At 43.9% G+C, this 12,127-nt stretch overlaps 1 pseudogene; it reads right to left on the bottom strand.

Annotated features, from left to right (window-relative positions):
- Positions 1-2,302: 2,302 nt before the first annotated feature.
- LOC139377074 (YTH domain-containing family protein 1-like) lies at positions 2,303-11,208 on the bottom strand (annotated as a pseudogene).
- Between the last annotated feature and the right edge of the window lie 919 nt (positions 11,209-12,127).

Genomic DNA, 12,127 nt, shown 5'->3' with positions numbered 1-12,127 from the left:
TGAGTTCATGCTCATGTACAGTGAGTGGCAGCATTCACATCCATGTCATTACTTTCATTAGCACTCTGTCCTGTCCAAGTGTTCTACACGTGCTTCTACACCTGCATTGCTTGCTGTTTGGGGTTTTAGGCTGGGTCTCTGTACAGCACCTTGAGATATCAGCTGATGTACAAAGGGCTATATAAATACATTTGATTTGATTTGATTTGTTCACAGACACATGGCATAAAATGACAGAAAACATTAAAAAGCAGTAAGCACTACTCAAAGGATTGTATGGTATTTAAAGCTGGAATCCGTAGCTCCTTTTGCGATACTAAAACAAATACATTACTTCAAACAATGAACACGGTTTGTTTCCCCTCATACATCAATGCACATCATTGCACCTGCGATAGACCAAAAGAGTACACTCTTCTATGATGATATATATAACATCAATGCACATCATTGCACCCGCGATAGACCAGAAGAGTACATGATATATATAACATCAATGTGCTGCTGGATGCTTCACTCCTCCATTCATAAACAAAACAATAACAAATGCGACGCTGTTTCACCTAATGCAGATTCCAGCTTTAACCTGTTGACAGCCTGCATTATTACACATTGTAGGCTATTAATTAGAGAGATACTTTCAATGTTCATCCCCCAATCAATCTCTATGGATAGATAACTAATGATACCAATGACTTACTTTCATATATTATCATTGACTCCATTCTAAAAGCACACACATTTTCAGCAACAACGAAAAACACAGAAACCATATTTCGTTCACATGTAAATCAGTTACATTATTTTCAGGTTATACATTGTAGACTTTCTCCATCACTATATGTTCCTAAGTTAAAGCTTGGCATTACAAAGGAAATGATAGATTTCAGAGCTCTACAGTGCAACCATTTCAATCGCATATGCCGCCTAAATATTTTACTGAGCGACCTGGAAATTTTATTTAGGAGCACCAGTGGAAAGAAAAACCACCCAGATGATAGCTGTTGCACTGATACTTCACTATACCGCAGCGCCTGGGTGCCATGGAAAACTCACTGAGCGCAGATTTATGACCGTCGTGCTTGCACCATTACAACAAAGAAAACGGCTTGTTATTTCAATCATTTTTTCATTGTGCTCCTAAATAATTTCTTTGTGTGCTCCTACATTTTTCAACTAAAGCACACACGTGATCCTTGTAAAAATAATCAGCGTAGAGCCCTGGATTTATAGCAAAACCACATTTTGAGACGCACAAAAAAGTCAAACAAAACAAAGGATTAAGACAAAATGATGGCCAACGGACAATTAACCGAAGTGATTTTCCCCAAAAAAGCAACAGACAATTCAATCATATGTAGCAGTTACATCACATAATTAAAAAATCATTTTAAAATGGTGAATGCTACATTTCTCTTAGACTGGCTTGAATACATACGTGAACAGAGGGGGGGGAGGGGGGGGGGGGGTATGAGGGATGTAAAATTGTACAATTTTGGATTCAGATGGTGAGAGCTCCGTCATCCTGGAGGACACACATCAGTTACTTACTTCCCAGAGGCCTTTGCACTTCCTCCTGTGAAATGTCCAGAGTCTGTGACTTCACACTATTCTTGATTTTTCCAGCACGGTCAGTTGAAGAGCAGTTCATTTGACATGTCATCAATAACTAGAAAATAACATATTAAGGCTCCAGAAAAGCAGCTTTCTGAACTGAAAATTGCCAAAAAATATAGACTTTGTTGATCTTGAATGAAAAATAGATAAACCATTGAAGTCTTATTAATCGCACACAGTTCCAAGTCCGAAAATGTTGCCTTTGGTATCCTCCAACCCTGTAGGCACAGTTAAACCTCTGAAGCATGGCAACACCACCCCCTAATGGACAAACAGGGGCAGGACACGGCAGCTCCTGATTGTACAGAAATATAAAGTGGCAGACATTCTCTTCTCCTTGGTGCTGTCAAACCCTGATTCAATTTGAGCAAGAGAAGGGAGGAAGGGGGCAGGAAAGGTCCAAACCAACCCAGTCTGACGAGAAAGAGTACATGACGGAGAGAACGTAAAAATCAGAACTAAAACAGTGGCTAGGTAGTACTTTAAATCAGCTTGTTATCCAAGAGGCACAAGAGGTGGTGGGTGGTACCTGGAGCACAAAGCGCAAGTCTTAACGGTGGTGGCAGAAATTCACCACGATTAAATATAAAAAAATGACTTATTTTTTAAAATAAATTCTGAATTCCTCTGTCTTTTAAATCAAAGTCCTGGTGTAAATGTTGATCAAGCCAGGGATAAATGTCTTCTACTGTCTTCTCCTGTTTTGGCACTCCTGTGGGGAGACAAGAGAAGGACATGAATAACATTGAATTAGTATCCATTAAATAACACTCCAATAAATAAATGTAAACCACAACAGTCCACAAAAAGTGATCCCAGTTAAGGGAAGCTGGACATGTACCTGATCCAGTCAAGTTCGGTTCTGGATGGGTGCAGGTGGCTCAAACACCTGACAGCAGGAGTAGAGGGAGAGAAGAAGAGGTGGCAGTATATAAAGCAAATCTGTTGAAGGGATACGATAGGCTCTAAACGGATCATGATAGGCATACCATTTCATATTCACCAAGATGACAAACGACAAAACAATGTCAATTAATCAAATGTCTTTTACCTGTTTCAGATGACAGCCTTTGAAACAGGTAAACATCAATCCAACTTTATGAGAGGTTGTTTAGCATCCGGAGTGGATGGACTTAACCAGACCAGTGTATCTAACCCACCTCCTCCTCCTGCCTCTTCTCATAGTGGGAGAAGTCATCGAAGATAGCGGTGGTGTGCTTGTAACCCTTGATGATCTTCAGCACCTGCTTGGCCTTCTCCAGAGGGACTTCCTGGGTGTCCCGGGAGTTGGTCACCGGCTTGTTGTCGTTGTTCTCAAGGCGGATGTGGCGCAGCTGGCTGTTGGGCACGTCCTTCACAAACAGCCAGTCCACATCAAACTTACCCTTCCACTTGTCCTGCGCCCACACGCCAGCGCTAGTGCCGTAGTCCACGGGCGAGCGCATCTCTGCCACGCCACAGAAGTGGCCACTGCCGTTGACACTGAACAGCAGGTAGACGGGACCCTTGAAGTTGAGGCCCTGGAAGGCCCCGTCCAGGAGCTTGTTGCCGTGCTCGGTGCTGCACCAGATGGAGTACTTGATGGAGCAGTGGATGTCGTCCACAGAGAAGCTCTTGATGATGAACACACGGCCGTTCTTCAGGTTCCACTCAAACTCCTTGGGGTTGTAGCTGTGAGCTGCACGCAGCTTCTCCAGCACCGGGTGGTTCTCTGCTCCACCAGGTACCATACTGGCAGGACCGAGGGAGGCACCGTTACCCCGGCAACTACGGCAATCATACTGCCACCATCCATTCCGGCCCCTATCTGCCCGTAGCCGAAGTTACAGTTGCTCGGTGCAACCCAGCGGGTCTGGGGTGGTGGGGTTTGGGTGTGGTTCTGGTAGGGTTGAGGGGGCTGGTGGTGCTGGTGCTGTAAGGCCATGGGCTGTATCTGCTCCTGCACCAGGGCCTGGGGAGGGGGCTGCTTGGGGTTCTGCTGCATGGGGGCTTGGGCCACTTTATTCACAGGCCCCTCGTTGTCCCAGGTGCCAATGTCCATGTTGTGTTTGATGGGTGGAGGGGGCCGGGCTCCCCCAGGGCTGGACATGCCTGGTTTCATCTTGGCCTTCAGCTGCTGGGGCTTGGCCGGCTAATTGGCAATGGCCGCTCATGAGGTGGGCTTGGGCAGGGGCATACCGATGGGCGTACCCCCGTTCCCCTGCGCCACCGCCGGCGGTCCACCAATCACAGAGCCCACAGCCTTGTCCCCTGACCCCTGGCCTGTGATGCCGATTTTTAGGCCCACCATGCCCTGCTCCAGGCTGTTCATGCGTGGAGCCTTGTTGATGGTGTTGCTGTGGAAGCCTGTCTGGCTGTCAGGCACCAGGGTGCCCCCAGGGAGCTGGGAGGGTAGCTATAGTATGAGCTCTGAGTCTGCTGGCCCTGGGAGCCACTGGTGCCTCAGGTGGAGATGGTGGGGTTCTCAGGGAAAAAGTTAAAACTATGGGGGTAAATACTGTTACCAAGCCCTCCAGGCTGGCCAAACATGGTGTCGGGCATAAAGTGGTGGTCTCCATTGCTCAAGGGTCCGTAGGGGGTGAGGTAAGGAATAGGGGGGTCTCCGCCGGTGGACCAAGGGGCCTCGGTGAGGGGGTAGGGGAAGCCGATGGAGGGGGCATAGTAGCTGGACAGGAAGGGGTCAGTCATGGACTGGTAGCTGTTGCTCTGTGGAGGTAGAACAATGACATAACTCATCTATGACAGTGATGTAAAAATATGTTTCATGTGTCTTTTGGTGTTTGCTTAACATTATGCAACACTAATAAACAGTTGTTCACAAAACACTCAGCTAGTAAATGGGGAAAAATATAGGTCTGGGAATTGCCAGGGACCTCAAAATACAATATTATGCTTCGGTGCAAGTTCTATATGTATTGCCATTCAACACTGTGATTGTGTTGCGATTTGATGTTCCACACATATTGCTCACTACATGTCTTCTGCAGAGAGACAAGAGAGAGCAGGACAAAATGAGTTCTGATCAGTCAGGGAAATAAAAGTGATGAAAACATGTTGGCTCACTATTTACAAAGATATAGAACAAGTTATAGGATGAAACATCCAGGAGTTGTGGCGCAGGTACAGCTGAATAGAGCCACATTCAATGTAGCCAAATATTATAGGGTCCCCTAGGAAACCCTTGTCTACACTTTGGTTCCTACCCTGTTACAATAAGTCCTCCCTGGCATTTTCATTCATTGTCATGACAAACAACACTGTGTTCAAAGTGTCCACTATTATATTCTAACTATAGATTTATAATAATCATTATATTTCCATGATTCCAACAGGTCACCCAAGTGTTTTGCTATGAATCACAAGTCAAATTGCAATTGCAACATTTGATTAAAAATAAAGCCAAATGAGGGCAGGAAATGCAGAAATTGATGGAAATGCAGGAAATGATTTTAGGTTGAAGTTGAACAGTATAAACCAATCAGAATGGAGAAAGACCCATTTTGAAATCATTTAGAATATATATGTGTTGCCACCCTAGGGTCACACACAAATCATAAAGCAAATGTATAATTGTATTATCCACCTAGAATGTCCACTCCACTGTGAAAACCAACTGTAAAATGTAAGGCTGGAGCTGGGGCGATAAAAAGAAAACTACAGACACCTGTCTTTCTGTTATAGAAGTATTTTGTGTACGTGGTACGTTCCTGTAGATTGTTCTAAAACCCTTATTTGGTCAACAGAAATAGCCTATGCATTACGTTGATCCCTGTTTGCAGTATTTGCATGTCCCGGTTTTGCTGTCAGATGCTGTGTGAGAGCCACTCTCACTCCCTCTCCCCACTGTCCACACGGAGGATGGAGAGATATATTCTGAGAAATGCACAAGCATATGACCGTTGCTCAAAAAAGCAATTGCGGGGAGAAAATACAGTTTCCAAAGCAATTACTGTTGTTGTACTTACAGAGAGGAGTGTCACAACTTTCTCTGGGTAATTTCTTTATCTCTTATTATGGAGTTCATGCCACGACTTTACAACCGAAGTAGGCTGTAGTATGGTTTCGAAACGCTCTCGCAGCACAGCGAGCCATTTGCAGAGAATAGGCATACATCAAGTAGCCTACCCCCTAACCACTACCCCCTAACCCCTACCCCCTACCCCCTAACCCCTAACCCTTACACCCTAACCCCTAACCCCTACCCCCTACCCCCTAACCCCTACCCCCTAACCCCTACCCCCTACCCCCTAACCCCTACCCCTAACCCCTAACCCCTACCCCCTACCCCCTACCCCCTAACCCCTAACCCCTACCCCCTAACCCCTACCCCCTACCCCCTAACCCCTACACCCTACCCCCTAACCCCTAAACCCCCTAACCCCTAACCCCTACCCGCTAAACCCCTACCCCCTACCCCCTACCCCCTACCCCCTAACCCCTAACCCCTACCCCTACCCCTAACCCCTAACCCCTAACCCCTAGTGCTGGAAAGGTTTTGTAGGACATTAGCATACATTTACTGATTGATTAATCAATTAGCCGACATGGCAATATAGCAACAATATCATATTTAGATTTCCCACTTCCTCAGGTGGTGGATAATATACCGTGCCTTCAGAAAGTATCATATTTAGAGTTCCCACTTCCTCAGGTGGTGGATAATATACCGTGCCTTCAGAAAGTATCATATTTAGAGTTCCCACTTCCTCAGGTGGTGGATAATATACCGTGCCTTCAGAAAGTTTCATATTTAGAGATCCCACTTCCTCAGGTGGTGGACAATATACCGTGCCTTCAGAAAGTATCATATTTAGAGTTCCCACTTCCTCAGGTGGTGGAGGTGGTGGACAATATACCGTGCCTTCAGAAAGTATCATATTTAGAGTTCCCACTTCCTCAGGTGGTGGATAATATACCGTGCCTTCAGAAAGTATCATATTTAGAGTTCCCACTTCCTCAGGTGGTGGATAACATACCGTGCCTTCAGAAAGTATCATATTTAGAGTTGCCACTTCCTCAGGTGGTGGATAATATACCGTGCCTTCAGAAAGTATCATATTTAGAGTTCCCACTTCCTCAGGTGGTGGATAACATACCGTGCCTTCAGAAAGTATCATATTTAGAGTTCCAACTTCCTCAGGTGGTGGACAATATACCGTGCCTTCAGAAAGTATCATATTTAGAGTTCCCACTTCCTCAGGTGGTGGACAATATACCGTGCCTTCAGAAAGTATCATATTTAGAGTTCCCACTTCCTCAGGTGGTGGATAATATACCGTGCCTTCAGAAAGTATCATATTTAGAGTTCCCACTTCCTCAGGTGGTGGATAACATACCGTGCCTTCAGAAAGTATCATATTTAGAGTTCCAACTTCCTCAGGTGGTGGACAATATACCGTGCCTTCAGAAAGTATCATATTTAGAGTTCCCACTTCCTCAGGTGGTGGATAATATACCGTGCCTTCAGAAAGTATTCACACCTCGACTTATTCCACTTTGTTACAGCCTTGTTCTAAATGGATTAAATAATAATCTCAACCATATACAGACCCCTTCACTTTGTTACGTTACAGCCTTATTCTAAAATTGATTAAATCATAATCTCAACCATATACAGACCCCTTCACTTTGTTACGTTACAGCCTTATTCTAAAATGGATTAAATAATAATCTCAACCATATACAGACCCCTTCACTTTGTTACGTTACAGCCTTATTCTAAAATTGATTAAATCATAATCTCAACCATATACAGACCCCTTCACTTTGTTACGTTACAGCCTTATTCTAAAATGGATTAAATAATAATCTCAACCATATACAGACCCCTTCACTTTGTTACGTTACAGCCTTATTCTAAAATGGATTGAATAATAATCTCAACCATATACAGACCCCTTCACTTTGTTACGTTACAGCCTTATTCTAAAATGGATTAAATCATAATCTCTAAATGGATTAAATAGGCAGGATTAATGATTTTGTTGCTGTGGTAACTAGTGATGACCAGGCATAACACCGATATAAAGTGTTTTTTCTCAAAGTTGACGTGTCCTACTTATACCAGTACACTCATAACAACTTAATCATTACGAAACCATGATTCGATCATATAACCCATTCACCCAAATTCGACACTGACCTCCATACAAAAACTCATCGCTTGGTGAACAAAATGCCACCAGCTGGAGAAAAGATTTTTGGACCGGTTATCACTCATGTCGCCTCTTCCTCTCTGTTTTTACCTGATAATAAATGCCTCATCTCCCAGGTCTGAATCAGTCCCTGATTAGAGGGAAATCATTTTTAAAAAGCACTGGATATGGCTTCGAGGGGTAATTTCTAGAAGGGATGCAGCTAAGGTCAAAGTGATATCAAAAGTTGCACGTTCGAATCAGGTGGGGGAGAATTTTTGCATTTTCGTAAATCATTTTCCTAACCATAACCAAATTCTCCTAACCTGCTACGTTAATTCTCCTAACCTGCTGCGTAAGTTTTCCTAACATGCAACGAAAAGTCACTTTTTGACATTAGTGGCATCATTAGCGGCGTCAAAATTGCTTTGAGGTCCAGGTTTGAATTTGAGAGGCCTAGCCTACGTTAGGGAAATGTGAAACCTTGATTCAAAGATTTAAGACCTTATATAAAAGACCAACCCATCACTGAAAACTATTTATACACATGGAGAGTAACTTAACTCTTACCAACTGCAGATTCAACACAAAACACTGCCGCGCAAATTCAAAGTCATAAAAAGGCTGTGCAGATATTGAATAATAAGAAACTGTAAACATTATCCCGTAAAAGACTGGACAGCATTATCACCTGCGGCCAGTCACGCACCTGGGTTGATTGGCCAGTGAGGTACGGCTCAAAGTCATTGTCGTGGACAGTCTCCTTCGGATGCAGTGAACCATTTTACACTGAAACCTCAACACCCAATAGTTAGAATTTTGGACAGAAAGAGTGAGGAAGGATTCCTTTCTCAACAATAACAGGTGAGTTAGGTGAAGGGCATTTTGAAGTGTGCTTAGTGGTCAAGGTAGCCTTTCTTAACACTGTCACTCAGCTCAGACACCAAGGGGATACGCATGTAGGCTACGCCAGCTCCCACGAAATAGGATTTTAGAAGTGCAGTCTTTATTTTGTTACTTATTGGTCGTCTTTGGTGTGCTTATCAATGCACAAGCAACTTTATTTCCCCACTCCGACATACAATGCATGACGTTTAAAATGCATTGTAATTACTAAATGTGTAATATTTTCACATTACAATTTTTCTCCACAAAAACATTTCATTAAATATTTAATCAGTCGTCTTCCTCAAATGAAGTGGATGACAACTCAATCTTTGCTAGAGGGAAGGAATCTGATTTGACTGGTCCCCAACCTGCAGCACAGTCACTTCATTCAGGGGAGTTAGCCTTGAGCTAGTCTGCACTGGAGCAGGATAGTTCTGAAGGATTCGTTGCCATAGAAATGGCTCTAGCTAGAAAGTCAGCCACATTCATATGACTGAATATCCGAGCTGAACTCACTAGACCGAAGTTACCTTGCTAACTCCTCAAACCTGCTTCGTAGGATACCTCTCTGGCCCTTGCTGGGAAACAAGTAGTAACCTGGAAGTGAATCAGGCTGTGACCTCAAGGCCCGTGCTGTGCGTCACTACCTGCCTGTTCTGCCAGCCTCTCAATGTCTGACACGCAATTAAAGGCTAGTCACAACAACATAATCAGTCACTAAATGTGTGTGTGTGTGGGGGATATGTTCTTCATAAATCTCTCCTGTCTAAGTGTCCATGTCAAAGTCAACTCATCCAGAAAGTATTGCATTTTTTTTCACTAACTCAGACCAAACAAATGATGTAGATTAGGTTTTATTTATCCTTTATTTAGCTGACTGACATGCAAAAGGTACAATACTATCCAAACTACACTATATATAGACATACGTATGTGGAGTGATGAATCACGCTTCCCCATCTGTCAGTCCAACAGAGGAATCTGGGTTTGGCGGATGCCAGGAGAGCGCTACCTGTCCCAATGAACAGTGCCAACTGTAAAGTTTGGTGGACGAGGAATAATGGTCTGGGGCTGTTTTTCATGGTTCGGGCTAAGCCCTTTAGTTCCAGTGAAGGGAAATCTTAATGCCACAGCATACAATGCCATTCTAGATGATTCTGTGCTTCCAACTTTATGGCAACAGTATGGGGAAGGCCTTTTCCTGTTTCAGCACGACAATGCCCCGTGTACAAAGCGAGGTCCATACAGAAATGGTTTGTCTAAATCAGTGTGTAAAAACTTGACTGGCCTGCACAAAGCCCTGCCCTCAATCCTTTCGAACACCTTTGGGATGAATTGGAACGCTGATTGCGAGCCAGGCCTAATCCCACAACATCAGTGCCCGACTTCTTGTGGCTGAATGGAAGCAAGTCCCAGCAGCAATGTTTCAACATCTAGTGGAAACCCTTCCCAGAAGAGTGAAGGCTGTTATAGCAGCAAAGGGGGGCCCAACTCCATATTAATTACAATGATTTTGGAAGGAAATGTGTGACGAGCAGCTGTCCACATACACAACACAATCAAAAGTATCTCTAGATCGCGCCCTACACTGTCTAGATCAGATACATTTCATGTAGGGGGAAAGCTGTAACTTGGTGCAGTTGACTAAAGATCATCTGTCACCTTATTTTTTATTTAACTAGGCAAGTCAGTTAAGAACAAATTCTTATTTACAATGACGGCCTACCCCGGCCAAACACTAACGACGATGGGCCAATTGTGCACCGCCCTATGGGACTCCCAATCACGGCCGGTTGTGATACAGCCTGGAATCAAACCAGGGTCTGTAGTGATGCCTCTAGCACTGAGATGCAGTGCCTTAGACCGTTGTGCCCCTCATTTAGGCTGTCTTTGTGGGAGAACCCTCTGAGGAAAGTGTTCTATATGGACCCAAAGGGATTCTATATGGACCCAAAGGGATTATATATGGACCCAAAGGGATTATATATGGACCCAAAGGGATTATATATGGACACAAAGGGATTCTAAATGGACCCAAAATGATTCTATATGGACCCAAAGGGATTATATATGGACACAAAGGGATTCTATATGGACCCAAAGGGATTCTATATGGACACAAAGGGATTCTATATGGACACAAAATTATTCTAAATTGACCCAAAATTATTCTATATGGACCCAAAGGGATTATATATGGACCCAAAGGGATTATAAATGGACCCAAAGGGATTCTATATGGACCCAAAGGGATTCTATATGGACCCAAAGGGATTCTATATGGACACAAAGGGATTCTATATGGACTCAAAGGGATTCTATATGGACCCAAAGGGATTCTATATGGACCCAAAGGGATTCTATATGGACCCAAAAGGATTCTTTAAAGCGCTCCCCCGCAGGAACAGCCGAAGAAGCCTTTTAGGTTCTAGGTAGAATCTTTTTTTCTAAGAGGCAGTCTACATGGCAGTTTAATTCAGGATAGAGATAGGCTTTTCAAACAAACAGGACTATGTGAAATGCAATTATTCTTACATTTAGATGCCTGTCCCTTTGACCTCTGCATCATGCCCGGGGGAAACAAACATACATGTTAGGCTTTCAAAGGGAGCTTCACCAAACATGGACTAGATAACTAAGTAGCCAACTGATATGCTAACTTAACTAGCGTTAGCTGACCGGTTAGTTAGCCATCATAAGGCTAACATTAGCTAGATAAAAGTTGTGGCTGTGTAACACTATGGGAGAATCCCATCTGCTGGTTAGCCTCCCGGCTAAACGCCTACTATGACTAACTAGCTATCAAGCAACACAAACGTTGCAAGATGGCTAGCTTCCAAGCTAGATTTGACTCGTTACACATTTAGCCAACTTCAAATGTTAACCAATGACCCATTTACATGTGACTTTACGAGGTTAGTTAACGTTAAACACCGGATTTCTTAACAAGTTAGCTAGCAAGCTAATGTTCACTAGCAAATAGCTTGTTTTCCCTCAAAAACAATGTATCAACCTATGCAACCTTGGCTTGCTTGACAACAAACTCCCTGGCAAAATCAAAGCGTTGGCTAGCTTAACGGTAGACATAAAATAAGTGTTGAGGATCAGTGTGGCGGATGTGTTGTTACCTACCCTTACCACCTGGGGGTGGCCCGTCAGGAAGTCCAGGATTCAGTTGCAGAGGGAGGTGTTTAGTCCCAGGGTCCTTAGCTTAGTGATGAGCTTTGAGGGTACTATGGTGTTGAACGCTGAGCTGTAGTCAATGAATAGCATTCTCACATAGTTGTTCCTTTTGTTCAGGTGTGAAAGGGCAGTGTGGAGTGCAATAGAGATCCCATCATCTGTGGATCTGTTGTTGCGGTATGCAAATTGGAGTGGGCCTAGGGTTCGATCTTAGTCCTGTAATGACACTTTGCCTGTTTAATGGTTCGTCGGAGGGCATAACGGGATTTGTTATAAGGCTCCAGGTTAGAGTCCTGCTCCTTGAA

This window comes from Oncorhynchus clarkii, chromosome 20 (genome assembly GCF_045791955.1).
Source record: "Oncorhynchus clarkii lewisi isolate Uvic-CL-2024 chromosome 20, UVic_Ocla_1.0, whole genome shotgun sequence".
Lineage (NCBI taxonomy): Eukaryota > Metazoa > Chordata > Actinopteri > Salmoniformes > Salmonidae > Oncorhynchus > Oncorhynchus clarkii.
This window is presented reverse-complemented; position numbering and strand designations above follow the sequence as displayed.